At 47.2% G+C, this 27,326-nt stretch overlaps 1 long non-coding RNA gene across 1 annotated transcript; it reads left to right on the top strand.

The window, feature by feature from the left end:
- The first annotated feature begins 15,512 nt into the window (after positions 1-15,512).
- LOC132822067 (uncharacterized) lies at positions 15,513-24,677 on the top strand. Its single transcript, XR_009645396.1, has 4 exons — positions 15,513-15,819; positions 19,990-20,098; positions 22,218-22,327; positions 23,818-24,677. It is a non-coding gene; the product is annotated as an uncharacterized LOC132822067 (long non-coding RNA).
- The last annotated feature ends 2,649 nt before the right edge of the window (positions 24,678-27,326 follow it).

The following is a 27,326-nucleotide window of genomic DNA, read 5'->3' as shown; positions in this document are numbered from 1 at the left end:
GGGCAGATCCTAAGGATATGTGCCAGACCAATTAGACTGACCTCAGTCCCCAGTGGAGGGCTCTCTAGGCGGGAGTCCTCCCCCTTTCTCTTGGGGATCTGGGGTGGAGGGTGCTGCATGCGGCGGTCTCCTGCAACCACAGATTGCGGTGGTTCACAGACTCCCAGCCCAACTGTTTGTTCTGTGGTGCTGTGGAGTCTGTGGACCACGTGTCTATTGGGTGTGGGCGCTTGCACTCACTTTTCTTAAAACCTTCTCTGTTTTTGGTTGCTACTTCAGCCCCATGCTCCTGAACTTTGGGCTCCCGGGACGGAGGGTAGGTCAGAGGACCTTCTCGTGGGTCTGCTCCTGGGCCTGGCCAAACTGGCCATAAGCAGGTCCAGGCAGCGGGCCATGGAGGGGGCCGTTAGGGCCGACTGCCTGCCCCTCTTCCGTGGTTATGTCAGAGCGTGGGTGTCCTTGGAGAATGAGCACGCAGTATCCATCAACCCCCTTGAGCTGTTCAGGGAGAGGTGGGCGCCGCAGGGAGTGGAGTGCATCATTTCCCCCTCTGACTCTTGATTTAGTCTCTGCCCTCCCCTTCACTGTTTGATCACACAGCGTTGCCCTTTGATGTGAAGGGCGCTGCTTGTCACCGGCCACTCAGGTGTTTCCTTGCTTCCTGGTGGTGGAATATCAATAAAGATTCACAAACTTGTTGTTCTTCACTGTGTCTAACACCTGCACACACACACACAACATGGGTGCGGAGAAATATCTTCACCCAGAGAGTGGTGAGCCTGTGGAATTCTCTGGCACAGAAAGTAGTTGAAGGAAAACAGTGCATGTTCTCAAGGAGTTGGATATAGATCTTACTCAAAACTCGCTAATAGACCATATGGCTAGAGCCATCAGAGAGTATAGGGAGAAAGTGGGACGAGGCCACTGAGTTGGGTGATCAGCCATGATGATATTGAGTGATGGAACAGGCTTGAAGGGCCAAATGTTTAGATCAGAGTGGTGCTGGAAAAGCACAGCAGGTCAGGCAGCATCCAAGGAGTGGGAAAATCAACATTTTGGGCAAACGCCCTTCATCAGGAATAGAGGCAGGAAGCCTCCAGGGTGGAGAGATAAATGGTAGGGGGTGGGGAAGGTAGCAATGAGTACAATAGGTGAATGGGGGTAGGGGATGGAGGTGATAGGTCAGAGGGGAGAGTGATGTGGATAGGTGGGAAGGGAGATTGGCAGGTAGGACAGGTCATGGGGATGGTGCTGAGCTGGAATGTTGGAACTGGGGAAAGGTGGGGGGAGGGGAAATGAGGAAACTGGTGAAGTCCACATTGATGCCCTGGGGTTGATGTGTTCCGAGACGGACGATGAGGTATTCTTCCTCCAGACGTCAGGTGGTGAGGCAGCGGCGGTGGAGGAGGCCCAGGGCCTCCATGTCCTCGGCAGGGTGGGAGGGGGAGTTGAAATGTTGGGCCATGTGGTGGAGTTGATTGGTGCGGGTGTCCCAGAGATGTTCCCTGAAGCGCTCTGCTAGGAGGCGTCCAGTCTCCCCAATGTAGAGGAGACCGCATCGGAAGCAATGGATACAATGAATGACATTGGTGGATGTGCAGGCGAAACTTTGATGGATGTGGAAGGCCTAGTTGATTTTAACCTTACTGCGAATCTTCTTGCAAGGATGCCTATCTTCAAGAAGTTCTCCTCCTCTCTCCACAAGAATCTCAGTGAGTCTCTACTTGCTATGTTTTCCACCACCACTCTGATCTAAACTCTGGTTTCCAGCTTCTGCAGTCCTCACTTTTGCCTTGAAGGGCCAAATGGCCTACTCCTGTTCCTGTTCCCTATGATTCTACAAAGGCTCCAATCCCAATGTTGTGCAACACCAGGATTTATAAATGTGGAGGAGGAGATGGGTTAGATCACACAGTACTGATTGGGTGATGCTGTAATCTTCTAGCTTGGAGGACAAAGGATTAGAAGTGAATACTCCCACCCAGAAATGCCCCTTGGACCATTGGTTCCATGAGTGTCAGCAGAAACTCTGTGATGAGAAATTGCCCAGTGTAGAACATTTTGGAGCAATGTTCTGGAGGTTTTGCTCTGTCCTATCTGTCCAGTCAATGAAGTGTTACTGAGTGCACCATGGGAACATAGAGAACTGGGATCCACAAATATCCCTCCAAGCCCCTCACCTATCCCAACTTCTTCTCCACATTTATAAGTCCTGGTGTTGCACAACATTGGGACTGGAGCCTTCTTGGAATCATAGGAACAGGAGCAGGCGTAGGCCATTTGGCCTTTCAAGCCTACTCCACCACTCAATATCATCAATCCTGACTTGGAAATGTATCACCATTCCCTCACTTCACTGGATCAAAATCCTGGAATTCCCTCCCTACCGGCATTGTGGGTCAACCCACAACAGTTCACTTTGGGGAAGAAGGTCTGTCATCTTACCTGGTCTTACCTACATGTGACTCCGGGTCAATGACAGTGAGGCTCCCTCTGAAGTCACAGAGGTTTAAGAAGGAGCTCAGCACTGCCTTCTCACGGGGCAACTAGGGACAAGCAATAAATGCTGGCCCAGCCTGCCATGAGTGAATGAAAAAGATCAGACATTTTTGGTACATCCCACTGTGTGCATCAGATGATCTCAAATAGATAGTGTGCTGCCAAACCTGCGTAAGACATCTACAAGAAGCCTCTTTGTTGGTCACTCCACAGGCAATGGGTATGAAGGTTCAAGATGGGACTTACCCTGAGTAATGGGCCAGACACTTAATACTGCATGCAATGTAATTGGAATTTTTTTCCATTTCAAAGATTTTGGTCTTGAGTCTTTGTGGAGGTGTTTTGGTGAGTTCCTGAGTGTTGCACAGAGTGTTGCTATCTTCTCACAGGGCATGGACAGGAAGAATAGGTGGGCAGGCAATGGGGGCAGACTGGTGGCACATGTCCATCAGTGTTCTCTGGCATTGATAGTCCCACCAAGCCCCTCATTGGAGTCTACGCATAGCAGCACCTACTCCCATCCCCCAGTGAGCTGGCAAATAAACCATCCTTTCCCCCTTGGCATGGCTTGTTGTGTCTGGTGATTGAGCGCACACACTGTGCGTCAGCCTTGAAGGTGTGCCCAGTAGCAGTATCTCAGCTGCTGACTGCCCACATGCAGAGCAGGTGTCAGGAGCTTGCCAGGAATGCTGAGGGTATCACAAAAGCAAGGTTCCTGTGGGGGAATGTTGATGGGGAACAAAAGGCCTTGGTCAACAGCCCACTCATCCCGTCAGAGAGTGGGATGAGGATGAGCTGGTAACTAGGAGGAACAGAGTGTCACCCTCAAGGTTCTGAGAGTGAGCTTCATGATGCAGCCAACCCTCTCAAGGTTTTTCGTCCTTAACCATTCAGAGACTGACCTCTCAAAAAGGAAGCAAACAGTCTGACAGACTGAAACAGTCTCTCAACCATTGCCTTATCTGCTCTGCCTGACATACTGCAGATGAATAAGTGATATATCCAACTCCACTACCCTCCCCTTCCAATCAATTCTGGCCAACCATTGTCCCTCATGTCTTTGTAGTTACCATTAGTTAACTGTAGTACCATTGCATCTGATTCCAGCTTCTTCTTCTCAAACTGCAGGGTGATTTCTATCATATTATGGTCACTGTCCCTTAGGGATTCTTTCACCTTAAGCTCTCTAATCAAGTCTGCCTCATTGCACATCACCAAATCCCGAAATGCCTGTTCCCAGCTCTATCACAAGCTGCTCCAGCAATCCATCTTGGAGACGTTCCACAAATTCCTTTTCATGCGATCCACTGCCAGCCTGAGTTTCCCACTCCACCTGGATATTGAAGTTCTCCATGGTTATTGTAATAGTGCCTTTTCTATCTCCTCAACTATTTCTGCATCTCCCCCACCGTTTACTTCTAGGACACTGCTATGTCAATAAAGCCCTGTGCCAGGTTTCATTGTCCATCCCTCATTGCCCAGAGGGCAGTTACAAGTCAACCACGTGGCTGGAGTCTGGAGTCACATGTACCTGCTAATTGTGCAGATGCCTCTTATAGGGAATGCAATTGTAGAGGTCCACCCTGGCTCAGAGGTGCTGGAATCTCTCTATACTTCACTTCGTTGATGTGGGTAGGATTTGGGAGAGTTACCTGTGCCACAATAACTGAATCAAATTCCTACCTCCAACTGAGAGAAATTGTCTATGAGGGCAATTGTGAAACGTCAATTGAATAAAATTCTGGTCATTGTTTTCCAAATAGGTTTCCAGCAGAGGGCAGTAATGCACCATGTTCAGCCTGCATTGTCCCACATTGGGCTGGAGCGTGGCAGTGCACAATGATGCAACATGTTCCAGTGATAATGGTTGCAGGGAAATGTGAAGAACTCTCCAGACTATGAAGAACTTTGATTCATGAGTCAGACTTTGGGAGAATTTTCTTTGGCAAGATATAAAGTAATCATTCCAGAAACAGCAGAGAAAACTGAGTCTGCAGTATCTAGTGAAAAGGAAGTTGATAATCAATTACAAGAAAGAGTTATTGAAAGGGAAATATTTTTAAATTGTTCACTTACATGACATAGGTGTTATTTCTTGCCAATTCCTAATTGCCGTATGCCTGGATTTATTTGTGAGCCAGATCAGAGTGAAGATAGCAATACTCTTCCTTAAACCACATTTGTGAGCTCGATACGTATTTCCTAACAATGGATCAGTGGTGCTGGAAGGATATCTTGATGAAGGGCTTTTGTCCGAAACGTTGATCTCGCTGCTCGTTGGATGCTGCCTGAACTGCTGTGCTCTTCCAGCACCACTGATCCAGAATCTGGTTTCCAGCATCTGCAGTCATTGTTTTTACCTTTTCTAACAATGGTTTCATAGCCATCACTGTTAATTCCAGATTTTTATTGAATTCAAATTCCAACATCTGCTATGGTAGGGTTTGAACTCTGGCTCCCAGAGCATTACCTGTGAATCTGTACAATAATAATCATCTAGTGATGATACCACTAGGCTATCACCAGAATAGGTCTAAGTGGATACCTCCTGTAGACAGCCGAGACAATTAAGTTTTTACCAGTTACTCAAGAAAACTAATGAACATTTATGAAGGAAACAAGCAGGTCAAATTGTTGGTGAAAATAGTCCAAGTCACAGCAGGTTGATGTGGTAATACACACTGTAAGAAGGCATGGACTGGTTGGACTGCAGGGTCCGTTTCCATTCTGTATGACTCTGAGTCTATAACAGAGAAATATTGCTGCACCTTTTCACCCTGCACTCGTGCAGAGAACTCATTGTCTAACACGTGCAACTATTCACACCCCAGGGGAGAGGCTGCTGCTCGGGTGACAACGCAATTGTGGTCAGCCAAGACACTATGACAACATTCCTCTCTCAGCAATATTCAATACAGCCTCAGAACAATCAGTGACATAGGTGACAGTGGACCAATGCTTTTCAAGACATTGAGCTGGGAACAGAGAGACAGTGACAACACGCTTGTCAAAAGGAGTTTGTGCTTTCTTTGGTTTTTCATGAAGTAGTTTTTTTAAACTCATTCATGGGAAGTGGGTGTCACTGGCTGGCCAGTATTTATTTCCTGTCCCTAGTTGCCCCTCGAGAAGGTGGGGGGTGAGCTGCCTTCTTGAACTGCTGCAGTCCACCTGCTGTGGGTTAACCCACAATACCATTAAGGAGAGAATTCCAGGATTTTGACCCAATGACAGTGGAGGAAGGGGGCTATATTTCCAAGTCAGGATGGTGAGTGGCTTGGAGGGGAACTTGCAGGTGGTGTTCCCATGTATCTGCTGCCCTTGTCCTTTGGGATAGAAGTGGTCATGGGTTTGGAAGGTGCTGTCTGAGGATCTTGGGTGAAGTTCTGCACCTTGTAGAATGTACGCACTGCTGCTGATGAGCTCTGCTGGTGGAGGGAATGTATGTTTATAGATATGGTGTCACTCAAGGGGGCTGCTTTGTCCTGGATAGTTTCAAGCTTCCTGAGTGTTGGTGGAGCTGCACTCATTCAGGCAAGTTTTGTTTCTAATTCTTCCATTCAGACCTCCTCCAGACCCATCTTTTGTACATCCATTACACCTTCCCTTTACACCATCAACCTTTTTCTTATATATTCCCTTCTGCTGCTTTTTCCTGCCTGACCTTATTCAATAGTGCCCTCAATGTCTAGGGTCATTGTGCCCAATGACAGGGTCATTGCAATGTGAGGCAAGGTCCATGAATTATCTCAGCCAATGCATAGATTGCAAGTTCCCCTCCAAGCCACCTACCATCCTGGCTTGGGAAGATATCACCGTCTCTTGACTGTCACTGGGTCAAAATCCTGGAATTCCCTTCTCCAAACTATCTTCACAACTGAAATTCCTCATCCCTGTAACCATTCCAGTCAACATATTCAGTAGTCTCATACATGCCTTCAGTGATGCATATGATTCATAGAATAGAATCCCTGTGTTGCAGATAGAGACAATTTCAGCCCATCAAATCTCCAAACAGCTTCCTAATCAGAACATTCCCCCAATCCCCACAGCTAACCTCTCTAGTCTAGTTAAAAATCACACCGCACCAGGTTATAGTCCAACAGGTTTATTTGGAAGCACAAGCTTTCAGAGCACTGCTCCTTCATCAGGTAACTGTGGAGCAGGATCATAGGGCACAGAATTTATAGCAAAAGTTTATAGTGTGATGTAACTGAAATTATATATTGAAAAAGACCTGGATTGTTTGTTAAGTCACTCATGTTTTAGAATGACCATATTGATTTTAGTTCACTTGAGAATGTAACTTTTAAATGTTCTGCAACCATTTAACTAACCTAGGAAAACGAACCTGATGAAGGGCTTTTGCCCAAAAGGTCGATTCTCCTGCTCCTTGGATGCTGCCTGACATGCAGTGCTGTGTCCCGACATGTACTGTAACATCTCTGAACAGGCTACTTCGGAAGTGCCTATAAAGCAGACCCAGGGAGTGGGGGGGAAGTCTACAGAGCCATCTGTTCTGGGCTGTGGCTAGCCTTGAGTAGTGACTCTACTTTGGTGTTTAATGATGAATGATATTCCTTTCCAGTCAAGCTTCCTGAGTTATTACAGAAACACACTCTGCTCTCTCGATCCGACTAGCTCATGGGGCATCTTTTTATTGAATTCCTACAATGTGGGAACAGGCCATTCAGCCCAACTGGTCCACACTGACCCTCTGAGGAGCATCCCACCCACACCCATCCACCCATAGCCCTGCATTTGCCATGGCTAACCTACACATCCCTGGACACTAGGGACTATTTAGCACAATCAACCCACCTAATAAGCACATCCATAGGCTGTAAGAGGAAATCCTAGCACCTAGTGGAAGCTCACGCAGACATGGGGAGGACATGCGAACTCCACACAGGCAGTCGCCCGAGGCGGGTCCACAGTGCTATAAGGCAGCAGTGCTAACCACTGAGACATTGTGCTGCCCATTTGTCCAAAGATTGTGAATTTCAGTGAGGTCATGTGGTATGCAGCAGACACCATCCTGCAATTGAGAGAGAGCTGATGCTGAGTATTCCAGTACACGTGAGTCTGAATACAGGGGTGGCCATTTGAGAGTCCACTTTGAAAAGTTGGAGTGAGTAAACATCACTGTTATGGCTATTAAATTCTCCCTAGAAACCCAACTGGTTCGTCGCTGTCCCTTCAGGAAGGGTCTCTGTCACCCCTCTGTCCAATATATGACCCAGATCCACACAGTAAAAAATCACACAACATCAGGTTATAGTCCAACAGGTTTATTTAGAAGACTAGTTTTTGGAGCGCTGCTCCTTCATCAGGTGGACATTCATGAGGTCCACAACCACCTGGTATAAGATATAAGTTCATCATTGTCTCCTCCTGACAATTCAGGGCAGGTGCATAACGCCTCCATTGCAAAACTGACAGAAATCCAAAAATGAGTTGTTAAACAAAGCAAAGTACAGGTAATTCCTCTATAATGCCATAGTGGGTTCCAGCGAAACCTCGCTTAACCGAAAATAGCTTGATATAAATAATGGGGCCTGTGGGAAAAGTGGGGTTAGGAACAGGCCGGCAAAAAAAATCACTCATGATCTCTCAAAAATCACCCAAACATCTCACACAAAGTATCAGACATCCTGAACAAAGGCCCAATGGCGTCTCTTCTTCCTCAGGCAGCTGAGAAAATTTGGCATACCCTTGCCAACTTTTACAGGTGCACCATCGCGAGTATTCCTCTGGATGTATCACTACCTGGGATGTCAACTGTACCATTCAAGATCGGAGACAGTCACAGAGGGTGGTGAACACGGCCCGGACAGTCACAAAGGCCAACCTCCCATCTGTAGAATCCATCTACCAGGCCCGCTGTCAAGGAAAGGCTGCCAGCATTCTCAAAGATCCATCCCACCCTGGTAATGTTTTTCTACAACTGCTATCAGGAGAAGGTACAGAAGCCTGAACACACACACACCAGCCGGTTTCGTAACAGTTTCTATCCTACTGTTGTGAGAATACTGAATGAACTCACAAACTCTTAACATTCGCCTGTACCTGTGTTTTTGTTTTTGCTGCTGTTTACCTATTATTTACTATCTATGCTACTGAGCTCTGTGATCTGCCTGTATTGCTCGCAAGATACAGCTTTTCACTGTGCCTCGGTACACGTGACAATAAATTCAATTCAATTCAATTCAAATCACATTTATTAATGAAGCAAAAGTAACTTTAACACAAATCATTGAAAACATGTAATAAAGCTGCTCTGTCAGCTGTCGACATCACCCGTGGGCAGGATGGAGCTCATGAACCAATTCCTGCTTTCTCCAAAACGCCATTTCCTAATTCTTCAGCAACGTTCGTGGACAAATCACACTGCCACAATGCATGTTATCCCAGAACTGCCTCCACTGCAGATGCTGGCAATCTGAAATAAACGCAGAAATTGCTGGAGAAACTCAGCAGGTCTGGCAGCGTCTGTGGACTGAGAAACAGATTGCCTGACTCTTCTTCAGGTCTGTGTGTTCCAAAGAAAGTTAATACTGGACTGGTAAGGTTATCAATGAAGTTTGATAAATTGGTCATGTTTTCATTCCCTCTTTTCTTGACTGCTCCAGGAAGTGGAATGCTGAAGGGGTTGAGAGCCTGAAATGTTAAACATAAATAAAACAAAAAACTGTGGACGCTGGAAATCAGAAACAAACCAAAATTACTAGAGGGGAGTGGGAGACGTGTAAATGAGGGGTGGATTCCAGAGAGAGAGAGAGAGAGAGAGAGAGGAAAAACAGTTGGGCAGATAAAGAAATGAATAAAGGTCAGCCTGGGAGAATGAATAGCCACTAATAGGGATCGTTAGTGGCTGACAGGGGGTTGTGGGTGGCAGTGTGCTAGTAATCCATGTGATGACAAGGCCTGGTGTGTGGGGATTGGGGTAAGGAGATGGGAGAAGGTGCTCAGGTCGTAAAATTATTGACCTCGATATTGAGTCCAGAAGGTGAGAGGGTTGTCAGACAGAATGCAAGGCTGGGACTTTTTTATCACTATCCGGTCTACTTGCGACTCCACTTTCAAGGAGCTATGAACCTGCACTCCAAGGTCTCTTTGTTCAGCAACACTCTCCAGGACCTTACCATTAAGTGTATAAGTCCTGCTCTCATTTGCCTTTCCAAAATGCAGCACCTCACATTTGTCTAAATTAAACTCCATCTGCCACTCCTCAGCCCATTAGCTCATCTGATCAAGATCCAGTTGTGTATTCCCCTACTTAATGATTCTGACTGTGCATTATAGGTTTTTATTCTCTCCCAGTGATCACCATCCCTTAAACCTTCCTGCACTATCACTCTATTGACTTCTGCATCTCATTTCCCAGAACCAGATGGAGCAGTGCGTCCTCTCTTGTCAGACCGGAGACATGCTGTTGTAAAAAAAGCTGCCTTCTGAACACACTACAGAAACACTCTGCCCTTTACACTGCTACTATCCCAATCAATAGTCAGATCAGATGGATGAACAAGATTATTTTTCCAGGTGCTGGTCAGGAGACCTCTGCTAAAATTAAACGCATTGGTTTGAAGCTCTGTCATTTATTTATACAGCTTGGTGTAGCGGTAGAATTTCTATTGAGTGTTCTCCGTACCTGACTGGATTTTTCCTCCAAGCCACTGCAGGACAGTTACCAGCTGAAAGGGTTTCCCTCCCATTGGGCAGAGACTGTGCAATGCTTGATTTCATCATGAGTGGCAGAGGCGATGGGTGGATTTGGAAGACTGCTCAGTGACGAAATGTGGAGACTGACATACTAGTGTGTTGACAGAATCAGAGCAGTTTCAAGGGAGGCCATTCGGCCCAACGTGCCCGCACGTCTTTAACCCCCAAGGCCAACCTCCTGCCTTCTCCCCACATCCTTGCTCCTCATTGTTATCCAATGCCCCTCCTGAATGCCCCAATTGAACCTGCCTCCACCACATTTCCAGGCAGTCCATCCCATAACCTCACTGCTCGCCATTTGCACACTACCACGCCATCTTGTTCTCTTCCCTTTTAAGAGTGGGAACAGCTTTTCCCTATTTGATCTATCCAAGCTTTGAAAACATCTATCAAAATTCCTCTCAGCTTCCTTCTCACCAAGGAGAATAGTCCCAACATCTTCAATGTATCCTCATTGCCACAGTTTCTCATCCTTCTACGTCCTCTCCAATGCGTTCACATCATTTCTCTAATGTGTTGTTGACAACTGCACACAATCTCTAGCTGGGATCTAACTAACCCAAATTCAACTTCACCTCCCTGCTCATGTACCCCGAAGAAGGGTTACACCCGAAGCGTCGACCTCTCCACCTCCCGATGCTGCCTGGCTTGCTGTGTTCTTCCAGCCTCCTGCCTGTCTACCTTGGAGTCCAGCATCTGCAGTGTTTTTGTCTCTAACCAAGCATGTATCCTGTGGCTCTATTAATAAAAACAAGGGCAGTCTATGCTTTTTTGAACTGCTCGCTCCACCTGTTCTACCCACCTTTGATGATCTCTGCACATATACACTCAGCTCCCTGTTTACAAAGATTATTTTCAATAGCTGTTATTCACTCATGGGATATGGGTGTCGCTGGCCGGGCCAAGACCTATTGGCCATCTCTAACTATCCTTGAAGAGCTACCTTCTTGAAGTGTTGCAGTCTGAGTTCAATGCTTTGACCATTACAGAGGGAATTCCAGAGAAGCAACAGTGAAGGAATGGTGATATATTTCCAAAGCAGGATGGCGAGGGGAACTGGCAGGGGTGGCGTTCCCATGTATCTGCTGCCCTTGTCCTTCTAGATGGAAGTGACCGTGGCTTTGGAACGTACTGCCTGAGAATTTTTGTTGCTTCTTCTCACTCCCTTGAGCATTGCACTTTCCAGTAAAAAGTGAGGTCTGCAGATGCTGGAGATCAGAGCTGAAAATGTGTTGCTGGTTAAAGCACAGCAGGTCAGGCAGCATCCAAGGAACAGGAAATTCGACGTTTCGGGCCAGAGCCCTTCATCAGGAATGAGGAGAGTGTGCCAGGCAGGCTAAGATAAAAGGTAGGGAGGAGGGACTTGGGGGAGGGGCGATGGAGATGTGATAGGTGGAAGGAGGTCAAGGTGAGGGTGATAGGCTGGAGTGGGGTGGGGCGGAGAGGTCAGGAAGAAGATTGCAGGTTAGGAGGGCGGTGTTGAGTTCGAGGGAATCGACTGAGACAAGGTGGGGGGAGGGGAAATGAGGAAACTGGAGAAATCGGAGTTCATCCCTTGTGGTTGGAGGGTTCCCAGGCGGAAGATGAGGCGCTCTTCCTCCAACCGTCGTGTTGTTATGTTCTGGCGATGGAGGAGTCCAAGGACCTGCATGTCCTCGGTGGAGTGGGAGGGAGAGTTAAAGTGTTGAGCCACGGGGTGGTTGGGTTGGTTGGTCCGGGCATCCCAGAGGTGTTCCCTGAAGCGTTCCACAAGTAGGCGGCTGTCTCCCCAATATAGAGGAGGCCACATCGGGTGCAGCGGATGCAATAGATGATGTGTGTGGAGGTGCAGGTGAATTTGTGGCGGATATGGAAGAATCCCTTGGGGCCTTGGAGGGATGTGAGGGAGGAGGTGTGGGCGCAAGTTTTACATTTCCTGCGGTTGCAGGGGAAGGTGCCGGGAGTGGAGGTTGGGTTGGTGGGGGGTGTGGACCTGACGAAGGAGTCATGAAGGGAGTGGTCTTTGCGGAACGCTGATAGGGGAGGGGAGGGAAATATATCCCTGGTGGTGGAGTTCATTTGGAGGTGGCGGAAATGACGGCGGATGATACGCTGTATACGGAGGTTGGTGGGGTGGTAGGTGAGAACCAGTGGGGTTCTGTCTTGGTGGCGGTTGGAGGGGCGGGGCTCATTGAGTGCTCTTGCAAACAGCCAGCCTGGATTTAACAACCTGACTGACGTCTTCCTGGTCTCTAACTACTCGGTAACTCAATGCTTTCCCTTCACTATGTAATGAGTGAATGCCCTGCAAGAAGTGCAGAGAGATACTATTATATAACACCACATGGTCAAAATCTGAGATGTCAAAAGCCAAATGGATGAATAACAAGAAGCACATACTGACAGGATGGTACAATGCCCTTACATTCTGTGTGTGACGCTGGTCGGAAGCAGGACAAGTTGACAGTATCTTCAGCTTTAATGCAGCTAAGTTGAGAGTGTGTTGCTGGGGAAGCACAGCAGGGTAGGCAGCATCAGAGGAGCAGGAATATCTAAGCCCTGCTGTCAATCATATAAATCAAACAAATTTTGGGAGTTTGAAGTCAGAGCCAGGAATACCTAGTTGTGCTCAGACTGCATTTGAAATATTGTGAGTGGTTTTGGGCCCTGTACCTAAGGAAGGATGTGTTGGTCCTGAAGAAGATCCAGAGGGGATTTATAAAAAAGATCCCAGGGATGAAAGGCTTAATATGAGAGGTGGTTGAGAACTCTGAGTCTGTACTCGATGGAGTTTAGAAGGATGAGGGGGGGGCGATTTGATTGAAACTCACAGTATACTGAGAAGCCTGATTAGAATGCACATAGAGAAGATATGTCCACTCGTAGGGTAGACTAGGACTAGAGGGCACAGCCTCAGAGTAAAGGGACACCCCCTTTGGAACTGAGATGAGGAAGGATTTCTTCAGCCGAGGGATGGTGAATCTATGGAAGCCATTGCCTTAGGGGACTGTGGAGGGCAAGTCATTGAGCGTATTTAAGACAGAGGTAGATAGGTGCTTGATTAGTAAAGAGATCAAGGGTTACTGGGAGAAGGCAGGAGAATAGGGTTGGGAAAAATATCAGCCATGATCAAATAGCAGAGCATACTTAGAGTAGTAGAGTCATAGAGATGTACAGCACGGAAACAGACCCTTCGGTTCAACTCATCCAAGCCGAACAAATATTGTAAACTAATCTAGCTCCATTTTCCAGCATTTTGCCCATATCCCTCTAAACTCTTCCTATTCCTATACCCATCCAGATGCCTTTTAAATGTTGTAATTGTACCAGCCTCCACCACTTCCTCTGGCAGCTCATTCCATACACACACCACCCTCTGTGTGAAAAGGTTGCCCTTTAGGTCCCTTTTAAACTTTTCCCCTCTCACCCTAAATCTGTGGTGTCTAGTTCTGGACTCCCCTCACCCCAGGGAAAAGACTTTGTCTATTTATCCTATCTATGCCTCTCATAATTTTGTAAACCTCTATAAGATCACCCCTCAGCCTCTGACGCTCAAGGGTAAACAGCCCCAGCCTATTCAGCCTCTTCCTATAGCTCAAACTCTCCAACCCTGGCAACATCATTGCAAATCTTTTAGATTAGATTAGACTTACAGTGTGGAAACAGGCCCTTCGGCCCAACAAGTCCACACCGACCCGCCGAAGCGCAACCCACCCATACCCCTACATTTACCCCTTACCTAACACTACGGGCAATTTAGCTTGGCCAATTCACCTGACCCGCACATCTTTGTGACTGTGGGAGGAAACCGGAGCACCCGGAGGAAACCCACGCAGACACGGGGAGAACGTGCAAACTCCACACAGTCAGTCGCCTGAGTCGGGAATTGAACCCGGGTCTACAGGTGCTGTGAGGCAGCAGTGCTAACCACTGTGCCACCGTGCCGCCCACAACTCTTTCTGAACTCTTTCAAGTTCCACAACACCTTTCCGATAGGAGGGAGCCCAGAACTCCACGCAATATTCTAAAAGTGGCCTCACCAATGTCCTGACTTGGGCCGAATGGTCTAATTCTGTTTTTATATCTGATGGCCTTATGCTTGCCCTGAACCTGCTGACCCAGGGAGAGGAGGGAGTAACCACTGGCTGGAGTCTACCCTCGAGGAGAAAGTGAGGTCTGCAGATGCTGGAGATCGGAGCTGAAAATGTGTTGCTGGAAAAGCGCAGCAGGTCAGGCAGCATCCTGTTCCTTGGATGCTGCCTGACCTGCTGTGCTTTTCCAGCAACACATTTTCAGCTGGAGTCTACCCTCCCCAGTTGATGTGAAGACATTGACAGTGTGGTGACAAGCCTCTTGGAGCTGGAGGTTAAATCAGAGATCTTTCAGCTTCAGAGAAACAGTAAGCTTCAGAAAAGGGCAAACACCCGAGCGCATGTGTCAACACGGAGCTACCTCATCCATTTGCTTTGAAAAGAAAATTAAAATGGAGAAATTGGCTGGGCCACCACTGTGACCTGATGTAGCTGGGTAAGGGAGGGGTCAGATGGAGGGAAGGTGGTTCGAATCCTGCTATAGGGTCACCTTCAACTGAACACCCCACCCCACCCACATCCACAGGAAAGGCCACAGGCTTATCTTGAGACCCAAGGCCTTGTGCTGGAATGTCTGCCTGAAGGCAGCTGATTTGCCCCTGCCCCATTCACCTCCGTAGTTTAGCTTTCACTAGTTTTTCAGGAATTTAGTCAGCTGCCCACCTTGTGGAATGGTAGTGGAAGGGAGGAGGAGGCGCAGAGAATGACTTCAAACCACCTCAGATAAAATGGCGGATGGCAGAATGGCCATGTTGGCTGGTTTGATTACCTTTGTGCCCCTGTCTGTCTCAAATCCTGTCCTCAGCAGCTTCTCAATGCCCTGCCCATAATGGAGACACACAGGTCTAACTGGACTAAGCTCGTATGCTTTTAACAGCAATCAGGCCCTCCTTGAAATAGGGGCCAATATTCCATTCACCCTCCTGATTACATACTGCTCCTGTGTGCTAGCTTTCTGTGTTTCATGTCTTTGTGTTGCAGCGCTCTGCAGCTTTTCTCCATTATATTCTGTTCTTTTGTTCTTCCTTCCAATCAGGAATTTGTCCCTGGCGTTAATCCTAAAATTAGCAATGCCAAGCCCAGATCTGAATTTATGACGCCTCACTATTGCTGGTTCCACACCATCCCCACTAGGTGGCTGTGCTTGCAGGGGGAAGCCAGATTGGAATCGCACTATCGCAGTTATCCTTTGATCATCTTTAGTCATTTCAACACCGCATCAAATCAGAGCGAGAGCATGGCTCTGTTCTGTGGCTCTTTTTAAAGTGGACTCGAGACTGTGCCAACGCAAAAGGTGCCAACATAAAGCAATTCCTGAGACCTTTGTTCTTCATCGATACTTGTACACCCTCTCCCAGTATCCATTCTCCGAAATAAAAAAGGAAATTACGGGCTAATTTAGTTAAATCAAGCTTGATGTTATTTATACCTGTTCAGGAAGCGACAACATTCATTCGTTAGACATTGTGATGACAAAAAGGACTTGTTCCTAGCCATGGCTGAGCACTGAGCAAGACGGGCTGTAAAGGTAGGCATTTTCTTTATTTCTTCATTTTTCTGTCTTTATATTCTATGGTTTGGTTTATTTTTTCTGTGGTTTAAAATGGCGCCAGGGAATGGCGATGTTATACCACACTTCTCATTGTATTTTATAACAAAATACAAGGGACAATAAACAAATCAAATCAAATCAAATATCTCAAATCATCAGGAATATCTGAAAATTGTTGTCTAACCATCTTTCAGAATGTTGATCAACATTTAAAGGTTTCATTTTAAAGCCCCAAACGAGTGAGATATCTTCTCCTATTCGAAGAAAGTATCTTTCGAGCTAGTATTATGTGAATGTACTCAATTCTTCTGGAATTGCAGTGAAAAGATCTCATTTTTAAATCATTTTTGAATGTGGCTGTTAATCCTCTGTATGGAGTTCTCCCACTTTCAGGTGATCTTATATCATTTAACATTGTTCCTTAATTGTTGAAGAAAGCTTATGAAGTTGTGAGCTTTAATGTAGCTAATTCATTTGTGACATTTTGTACTTACGTGGATATTCCTTCCAGCTCTTCTTTGTTCAGAGAAAGTTTAAAACAATCATTTGGTAAAGATTCATCATTAAAAAGGATAATTCTCTGCCATTGTCTAATCCCGATATTCATGAGATAAGGAGTTTTGCCATCTCATATCATTTGGATGGTTCTGGAACTCTTGCTGAAAACAATAAATGCTGGAGATCACAATGGGTCAGGCAGCACCCATGGAGAAAAAACAAACTAATGTTTTGACTTTCGAGCTGTTGAAGAGTCATCTAGACTCGAAGTGTTATCTTGCTCTCTCTCCATGGATGCTGCCTGACCTGCTGTGATCTCCAGTATTTATTGTTTTCGGTACAGATTCCAGCAGTAGTTTGCTCCTAGAATTTTTGCTGTTTAGTTCATCCTATGTTAATGCTTAGGTGTGTGTTTTTTTCCACTCTGTCCTTTTAATGATTAAATTCTAACCCATATTTTTTTGTTGTCTCAGTTGAAGAAAGGCTTATGCCTGAAACGTCGAATCTCCTGTTTCTTGGATGCTGCCTGACCTGCTGCGCTTTTCCAGCAATACATTTTCAGCTCTGTTGAGTATCAGGCTGCTAACTCAATAACAAATGTGTGTTATCTCCATGTCTCCTTCTGGTATGGTCTTATTTCAGAGTGAATCTCTCCTGCCTAATGCAATGTGGTTGATGGTTTGCTCCTGCACAAATCTTTAAATGGTTTTAATATCTGTATGTGTCCTCTCTAATTAGTTATACCTACTTCTCAATCAAACCATATTTAATTTTACCCAGATATCACTACAATTGTATGCCTATCATACAGTACACACGCTTCCTATGTCCAGAAAAGCAGTCAGAAGTCACACAGCATCAGGTTACAGTCCAACAGGTTTATTTAAGATAAAGTAAAACACACACGTACACGCACACACATACACACACACGTGCGCACACACACACACATACGCACTCACACAGGCAAGCACACACATGTATACACACACACTTACACGTATACACATGCACACACTCACATGTATATACACACACACACATGCTCTCAGACATGCAAGCACACACATGTATACACACACACTCACATGTATATACACACACTCACACAGGCAAGCACACACATGTATACACACACTCATACGTATACACATACACACACTCACATGTATATATACACACACATGCACTCACACATGCAAGCACACACATGTATACACGCACACACTCACACATATACACATACACACACTCACATATATACACACACACATACACACACATACGCACACACATACACTACACTCACACATGCACGTACACACTCACATGTATTTATACACACACACACACACATATATGCACACACACTCACATGTGTATAAAACCTCCCCCATACTCTCTCACACAAACCCCCTTGAAAGTAGAACTCTCAGCAACACAGAAGACGTTAAATTTAATGGTGAATGGGTTAATCTTTCTGGCTGAGGGTTTTCTTATGAAACAGTTGCCAGCAGCACAAATCATTTTTGGAAGAATTTCTCCTGTCACACTGTGATTCAATGTTTAATTGTAGCCAGTGGAGCATGCTCGCAATTAGGCTAGGGCTCCTGAAAAGTAAAGCATGTTGTTTATTTATTTTTCTGTTTAGAAATGGAACTTTGCAGATGACAGGATTTGTCAAGCCCAAAACATCACGAGAGTCTCACCCAAAATATACAGAATTCCAATAGACCGAATCTCCTTTGAACTCACATTCGAATTCCAATGCTCTTTCCCACACAGTTCAGCTGGCAATTTCTTTCCCCATTTTTGATGAGATCAAGTCGGACAAAACAGAGATTACTCAGCACCAGGGTTTAATCTCCTCACTGGAGCTCCTGGCCTGTTGCTGTAAGATTCATCTCAATAAACTACTCTCACCAATTGCTCTGACTTGCTCAGATTATTCTGTTTTCGTTGTAGACTGAGCTTGGACCTGCTTGGATATTCAATAGATTTTTATTGCCCTGTGCTTCCAGGGGAGGTGATGGTCTAGGGGTATTATCACCAGGTTAGTAACCTAGAGGACCAGGGAATGTTCTGAGGGCCCTGGATGGAATCCTGCCATGGAGGATGGTACAGTTCCTGATGAAGAGCTTATGCCGGAAGTATTGACTCTCCTGCTCCTCGGATGCTGCCTGACTTGCTGTGCTTTTCCAGCAAAACACTCTTCGAGTCTGATCTCCGCATCTGCAGTCCTCACTTTCTCCATGAAGGATGGTACAGTTTGAATTCAATTAAAAATCTGGAATTAGGAGTCTGTTGATGACTGTGAAACCATTGCTGATTGAGGTAAAAATCCATCTGGATCTTTAGTGGAGGAAATCTGTTATCCTGGCCTGCATATTGATGCCAGACCCATAGGAATGTGGTTGACCCTTAACTACCTTTGGGGCGTTTAGGGCTGGGTAATTAATACTGGCCTAGACTCCAACGTTCACATCCTGTGAGTGAGTTTAAAACAAACCGGATTAGCTCATCTTCCAGTCCCCCGCTCCTCTTTACACAACACATTAAAACTATCTCAATCTGAAATGTAGAATTATAGAAACCCTACAATGTGGAAGCAGACCATTCGGCCCATCGAGTCCGCACCACCCCTCCAAACAGCATCCCACCCAAACCATCTCCCTACCATCCCTGTAATGCTGCATTTCCCATGTCTAATCCACCTAACCCACACAACTCTGGACCTTTTTTTACAGGAGAGAATTCTGCCATGCTTTATGTGGAAAACAATGCTTCCTGACTTTATTGTAATTGGAAAATTCCTCATGGCTGTCACGCTTTATCATTTGGTGAGATGAAACCCTTTGGAATCCATTGGGTGCACTGGAGCTCAGTGGTTAGCCCTGCTCCGTCACAGTGCCAGGGACCCCAGTTCAATTCCACCTTGGGGAGTTTGCACATTCTCCCCATGTCTGTGCTAGCTTCCTCTCAGTGCTCTGGTTTCCTCCCACGGTCCAAGGATGTGCATGTTAGGGTGGATTGGTCATGGGAAATTTCCCCATAGTGTCCAGAGATGTGGATTCGCCAGGGGAATGATAGGTGATGGGATGGGAGCTGGGTCTGGGTGGGATGCAGTTCAGAGGGTCAGTGTAGATTCGGTGGGCTGAATAGCCTATTTCTGCACTTTATGTTGTGTAGGATTGTTACCACCAATTCTTATTAATCCAACATACAAATGTCATGGAGTGAGGGGCAGAGAAGGATGCCCATCCAAAATATTTGCCAGAAGGCAGGCTCATTCTGGAAGATTATTGAACAGTGCTCAATCGCCAACTATATTACATCTGAGATACACAATGCTGTCTTGTGAGCTGTCAGGCTCAGTCGAAGAGTCAGTAGACATGAGTGTTAGTTACATTGACTGGGTACAATACTGGAACAACACTTGGTTAGTTCCTCCCAGGAACAGTCATTTACATGCCAATGGGCGGAGCTTATCATGCAGTGTCAATTAACCCCTTCAGGCAGTGATTGCCGTATGTAACAGACTTCACTCCTGAACAGCCAAGCTTTGATTTCTCAGTAATGTCCCTGATTTCGCACACCTTCAGAAATAGTTTCTCTCACTCACCTTATGAAATGCATTTAATATTTCAGGCATCTCCATCAGAAGACTACCTCCATCTTCTGTGCTCAAGAGAATATGGGAAGGCTACACACCCCTCAGGAAGGACTAGGGCATCAGATCTATGAGACACCACCAACTGTAAGTTCTCCTCAAAACCCCTCTCCACCCAACAGTTGTTGCATCAAAATGTTGGAACTCTCTCTTCATGACAGCACAGTGGGTGTACCTCCACACCCTAGAATCACTGTGGGTGTACCTACACCCCTAGGACCACTGTGGGTGTACCTACACCCCTAGGACCACTGTAAGTGTACCTTCACACCTGAGGGCCACAGCGTGTGTACATACACCCCTAGGACGACTGTGGGTATACGTACACTCCTAGGACCACTGTGTGTGTACCTACACCCCTAGAACCTCTGTGGGTGGACCTACACACCTAGGACCACTATGGGTGTACCTACACCCCCAGGGATACTGTGAGTGTACATACACCCCTAGAACCACTCTGGGTATATCTACACTACTAGGACCACTGTGGGTATATCTACACCCTAGGATCACTGTGGGTGTACCTACACCCCTAGGACCACTGTGGTTATATCTAAACCCCTAGGACCACTGCGGGTGTACTTACACCCCTAGGTACATTGTAAGTGTACCTACACCCCTGGGACCACTTTAGGTGTACCCACACCCCTAAGACCACTGTGGATATATCTACACTCCTAGGACCACTGTGAGTGTACCTACACCCCTCGGACCACTGTGGGTATACCTACACCCCTAGGACCACTGTGGGTGTACCTACACCTCTAGGACCATTGTGGGTATATCTACACTCCTAGGACCACTGTGAGTGTACCTACACCTCTCGGACCACTGTGGGTATATCTACACCCCTAGGACCACTGTGTGTATATCTACACCCCTAGGACCACTGTGGGTGTACTTACACCCCTAGGACCACTGTGGGTGTAACTACACCCCTAGGACCACTGTGGGTGTACTTACACCCCTAGGACCACTGTGAGTATATCTACACCCTAGGATCACTGTGGGTATGCCTACGTCCCTAGGACCACTATGGGAGTACCTACACCCCTCGGGACACTGTGGATGTACCTACACCCTAGGGCCACTGAATGTGTACCTACATCCCCAAGGACCACTGTGGGTGTACCGACACCCCTAGAACCACTGTGGGCATATCGACACCCCTAGAATCACTGTGGGCATACCGACACCCCTAGGACCACTGTGGGTGTACCTACACCCCTAGAACCACTGTGGGAGTACCTACACCCCTCGGGACACTGTGGGTGTAACCAAACCTCCCAGGACCACTCCGAGAATATCTACACCCTTAGACCCACCCCAACACACACAAAAGAAGTTGCATCAAGACACTGTTCAAAATGGCCACAACACACTGCAGCACACCAGAACTTCAAAAAGAAGAAGATGAACACCTCTACAACATATTCGCCAAAAATGGATACCCCCGCAATTTCACCAACAGATGCCTAAGGGACAGACAACAGAACGACGACATGCCGCACCCCAGAGGATTAGCCACACTACCATACATCACGAACATTTCCAAACTGACAGCCAGACTACTACGACCACTAGGACTCATAACAGCACACAAACCAACAGCCACTCTCAGACAACAACTCACCAGGACAAAGGACCCGATACCCAGCATGAGCAAAACCAATGTAGTGTATAAAATCCCATGTAAGGACTGCACAACACACTACATAGGACAAACAGGAAGACCGCTAACTATCCGCATCCATGAACACCAACTAGCCACGAAACAGCAGGACCAGTTATCCTTAGTAGCCACACACGCAGATGACAAGTAACATGAGTTCGACTGGGACAACACTACTATTATAGGACAAGCCAAACAGAGAACAGCCAGGGAATTCCTAGAGGCATGGCACTCATCCACAGATTCAATCAATAAGCACATAGACCTGGACCCAATATACTGACCACTGCAGCGGACAGCTGGAACTGACAACCGGAAGCGGCAGAGACAAACCACTATAAATGCCGGAGGAAACATCACAGAAGCGCTTCACAGGAGGCTCCCAAGCACTGAGGATGTCACCTAGACAGGGGACGAAACGTCTGCAACACAAATTCCCAGCTCGGCGAACAGAACCACAACAACGAGCACCCGAGCTACAAATCTTCTCACAAGTTTCTCTCACTAACCTTTGAAATGCATTTAATATTTCAGGCATCTCCATCAGAAGACTACCTTCATCTTCTGTGCTCAAGAGAATATGGGAAGGCTACACACCCCTCAGGAAGGACTAGGGCATCAGATCTATGAGAACACCACCAACTGTAAGTTCTCCTCAAAACCCCGCTCCACCTGGCAGTTGGAACTCTCTCTTCATGACAGCACAGTGGGAATACCTCCACACCCTAGAATCACTGTGGGTGTACGTACACCCCTAGGACCACTGTGAGTGTACCTACACCCCTAGGACCACTGTGGGTGTACCTACACCCCTAGGACCACTGTGGGTATACCTACACCCCTAGGACCACTGTGGGTATGCCTACATCCCCAAGGACCACTGTGGGTCTACCTACACCCCGAGGACCACTGTGGATGTACCTTCACCCCCCCTGGACCACTGCGGGTATATCTACACCCCTAACACCACTGTAGGTGTACCTACACCCCCGAAACCACTGCGGGTATATCTACACCCCTAGGACCTCTGTGGATGTACCTACACCCCTAGGACCACTGTGGGTGTGCCTACATCCCCAAGGACCACTGTGGGTCTACCTACACCCCGAGGACCACTGTGGATGTACCTTCACCCCCCCTGGACCACTGCGGGTATATCTACACCCCTAACACCACTGTAGGTGTACCTACACCCCCGAAACCACTGCGGGTATATCTACACCCCTAGAACCACTGTGTGTGTGCTTACATCCCCAAGGACCACTATGGGTCTACCTACACCCCTCGAATCACTGTGGGTGTACCTTCAGTCCCCAGGACCACTGTGGGTCTACCTACACCCCTCGAATCACTGTAGGTGTACCTACACCCCCAGGACCACTGTGGATATATCTACACTCCTAGGATTATGTGGTTTACAAAGGCAGCACACCACTGTCTTCTTTAGGGCAATAAACTCTGGCCTAGTCAGGAACATACACATCCTGTGAACGATTAGAAAACCTTACATCAGATGGAGTAACGTGTGCTTCTGGAGATTTCTGACACCCCTCAGTGCTATGTTAGGATTGCCTGTGCAAATGCGTTGGGATGAAATTCCGTCCCTCTCCCCCAACCTCTTCACCTCTCCCCAACTTCTACCGTTATCCCTGACTGTTGTACAATTGTCTGCATCCGTTGTGAATGTATCGAATTCTCAAATGTCTTTGATTGCTTCCTCCTTGATGCTAACTTCGACTGACAGTCTGCCTACTGTTCGAGTTCCGACCCCTCTCTAACTCTCTGTCTGTGCAAGTGTATGGACTTCCATTCAACGCTAAAGCAGTTGAGTGATCAGTTAATTAGGCCACAGCACAAAAGATTTGAAGCTTATTTGGGGTCTGAGAAATCCCGAGCCCTCCTTGCAACAGAGTGTTGACTCATTTATCAGGGGGTATTTGTAATACATTTCCAATTAGCTAATGAATTGCTCCAAGGGATGTACACATCCTGTAATTAAGACTGAAATGGAAGTCCAGGAAAGCTATTTATTCTGATTGCGTGGCATGTAATGCATTTCCTGCTTCAGAGGCTGCTTTTAAATTGTCAGATGCGGTCAAATATTTACAGCTGGTGTTCTCTCTCTTGTTCTCAGTGTTACATTATGGTCTAGGTAAACATGTATTGATGGACGTCTGTGCTGATCACAAGCTTTCCTGACTTGTACCCTCAGTGTTTGAGATTTTCACACGCATTTTCTCCTGCCTGACCTGCCTCGTTCTGGAATGTGTCTTTTTTTGGAGAGAGTTTTTCTCACGGCTCATTGTAAGCAGCTCCCCGTGACGCAGGATTCTATCCTCATCAGTCTGTTCCCTGAGACAAACATCAGCTGTGCCTGGGTGACCAGCAATTTGGCGAGAGATGCTCTTTGGTCTGCCCGAAACTTGTTGGTCTTCCGAAAGGTGGTGCGTGTATGGAATGAGCTGCCAGAGGAAGTGGTGGAGGCTGGAACAATTACAATGTTTAAAAGGCATCTGGATGGGTTTATGAATATGAAGGGTTTAGATAGATAAGGGCCATGCACAGGGATTAGATTAGGTTAGGATATCTGATCAGCATGGACGAGTTGGATGAAGGGTCTGTTCCCGTGCTGTACATCCATATGACTCTCTGACTCTGTAACAAGGAGTTGACTCCGACTGAGAATTGTGGACCAGTAAGGGATGCACGAAAGCCTGGGACATCTGCTGCTAAGGTGCAGTGGGGAAAGGCCACCGTCTGAGGTCTTCTTGCTTAAGTTAATGAGGGTCTGTTGAGTTATCAGACCCTCCCAATTCATCAAGTATTTGTAAATATAGCCTGGTTCAAGTAAGAGATGCCTTTGGCTTGTTTGTATAGATTCCAGGCTGAAAATGTGTTGCTGGTTAAAGCACAGCAGGTCAGGCAGCATCCAAGGAACAGGAAATTCGACGTTTCGGGCCAGAGCCCTTCATCAGGAATGAGGAGAGTGTGCCAAGCAGGCTAAGATAAAAGGTAGGGAGGAGGGACTTGGGGGAGGGGCGATGGAGATGTGATAGGTGGAAGGAGGTCAAGGTGAGGGTGATAGGCCGGAGTGGGATGGGGGTGGAAAGGTCAGGAAGAAGATTGCAGGTTAGGAGGGCGGTGCTGAGTTGAGGGAACCGACTGAGACAAGGTGGGGGGAGGGGAAATGAGGAAACTGGAGAAATCTGTATAGATTCCAACCCCAATGTGCGTTTGCTTCCTTGATACACTACCATACAGAACCGAACTGTGTTTGTGACATACAAAGATAACTGTTCATGAATAAAGTACATTTTTGAAATAAACAAAAGCATTCAAACCCAAACGCGGCACACTGCCCTTCTTACTTCTCTTCTGTAATCTCCCCAAGCTTTAACATACTCCCTCCGTTTCCTTATCTTCCTACAGTCCTCAGGCTTCTTAAAGAAACCAGTCCTGGTGTTGTCAACTCATTAGCATTTGATTTTTCTCCCTCGACTTTATAGTCTACAGAAGTGCTGCATTGTCAGAGGTGCTGTATGTGGGATGAGACATTAACCAGGGGACACAGGTTCAAGGTGCAAGGGCCGAGGGTGGGGGGTGTTTAAAGAGTTGTGCGAGGCATGTTTTTTACACAAAGGGTGGTGAGTACCTGGAATGCGCTGCCAGAGGAGGAAACAGACACACAGCAGCATTCAAGAAAATCTCTATGAATGCATGAATAGGAAAGGAATAGAGGGATATGGATCCTGTAAGTAAAGACAGTTTTAGCATGGAAGGGCAAAATGTGTCAGCACAGGCTTGGTGGGCCGAAGGGCCTGTGGTGTTCTTTGTTCATTGTTCTTCTATTTAACTGGAGATCCTCTCTGCCTTCCATAAGAGCTGCGTAAGGTTTCATTGCAGATTTTAAACAAAGAGGACAGACTTTCTCTATATTGTTCCAGCCAATGTTTATCCCTTATATAACAACAGGTGATCTGGTAGGCCATTTAGCCCTGGATTCTAGATTAGAGTGGTGCTGGAAAAGCACAGCAGTTCAGACAGCATCCGAGGAGCAGGAAAATCGACGTTTCAGGCAAAAGCCCTTCATCAGGAATATAGACAGAGAGCCTGAAGGGTGGAGAGATAAATGAGAGGAGGGTGGGGGTGGGGAGAAAGTAGCATAGAGTACAATAAGTGAGTGGGGAAGGGGATGAAGGTGATAGGTCAGGGGCGGGGGGAGGGTGGAGTGGATAGGCGGAAAAGAAGATAGGCAGGTAGGACAAGTCATGGGGACAGTGCTGAGCTGGAAGTTTGGAACTAGGGTGAGGTGGGAGAAGCGGAAATGAGGAAACTGTTGAAGTCCACATTGATGCCCTAGGGTTGAAGTGTTCCGAGGCGGAAGATGAGGCGTTCTTCCTCCAGGCATCTGGTGGTGAGGGAGCGGTGGTGAAGGAGGTCCAGGACCTCCATGTCCTCGGCAGAGTGGGAGGGGGAGTTGAAATGCAACGGGGCGGTGTGGTTGATTGGGGAGGGTGTCCTGGAGATGTTCTCTAAAGCGCTCTGCTAGGAGGCGCCCAGTCTCCCCAATGTAGAGGAGACTGCATCGGGAGCAATGATATTGGTGGATGTGCAGGTAAAACTTCGATGGATGAGGAAGGCTCCTTTAGGGCCTTGGATAGAGGTGAGGGAGGAGGTGTGGGAACATGTTTTGCAATTCCTGCAGTGGCAGGGGAAGGTGCCAGGATGGGAGGGTGGGTTGTAGGGGGGCGTGGACCTGACCAGGTAGTCATGGAGGGAACGGTCTTTGCGGAAGGTGGAAAGGGGTGGGGAGGGAAATATATCCCTGGTGGTAGGGTCTTTTGGAGGTGGTGGAAATGTTGGTGGATGATTTGGTTTATGCGAAGGTTGGTAGGGTGGAAGGTAAGCACTGGGGCGTTCTGTCTTGTATTGGTTGGAGGGGTGGGATCTGACGGCGGAGGTGCGGGATGTGGACGAGGTCCGTTGGAGGGCATCTTTAACCACGTGGGAAGGGAAATTGAGGTCTCTAAAGAAGGAGGCCATCTGGTGTGTCTTCCTGGAAGCATATACGGCGGAGGCAGAGGAATTGGGAATACGGGAGGGCATTTTTGCAGGAGGTAGGGTGGGAAGAGGTGTAATCCAGGTACTGTGGGAGTTGGTGGGTTTGTAAAAAATGTCGGTGTCAAGTCGGTCGTTATTAATGGAGATGGAGAGGTCCAGGAAGGGGAGGGAGGTGTCAGAGATGGTCCAGGTAAAGTTAAGGTCAGGGTGGAATGTGTTGGTGAAGAGACAGCTCCACATACCTAGTTTGTGGCTAATCATCTCCCCCAATGGCATATCCCCATGCTATCCTCAGTTCCCTCCTCTATGCCATTAGTATCTAGAAATTGATCCGCCAGTGTCTGGAATAGAGTTAATGACTGAGCTTCCACAGCCCTCTGCTTGACGTAGCTGGCTGCATCAACATCACAACTGTTTCATGCATCAGCAGCTTGTATTGGCATACTCAGTACACATGGAGCAAGCAGACTGCCATCTATTAAAGTCTAGGGGGTGTTATTTTATTCATTCAGGGATGTGGGCATTTACTGCTTGTCTCTAACTACCCTTGAGAAAGCCCTTTTACCTCTAGATGGAAGGGGT

Source organism: Hemiscyllium ocellatum, chromosome 14, assembly GCF_020745735.1.
Source record: "Hemiscyllium ocellatum isolate sHemOce1 chromosome 14, sHemOce1.pat.X.cur, whole genome shotgun sequence".
Lineage (NCBI taxonomy): Eukaryota > Metazoa > Chordata > Chondrichthyes > Orectolobiformes > Hemiscylliidae > Hemiscyllium > Hemiscyllium ocellatum.
The sequence above is the reverse complement of the archived record's forward strand: the minus strand, read 5'-3'. Positions and strand labels throughout refer to the sequence as shown.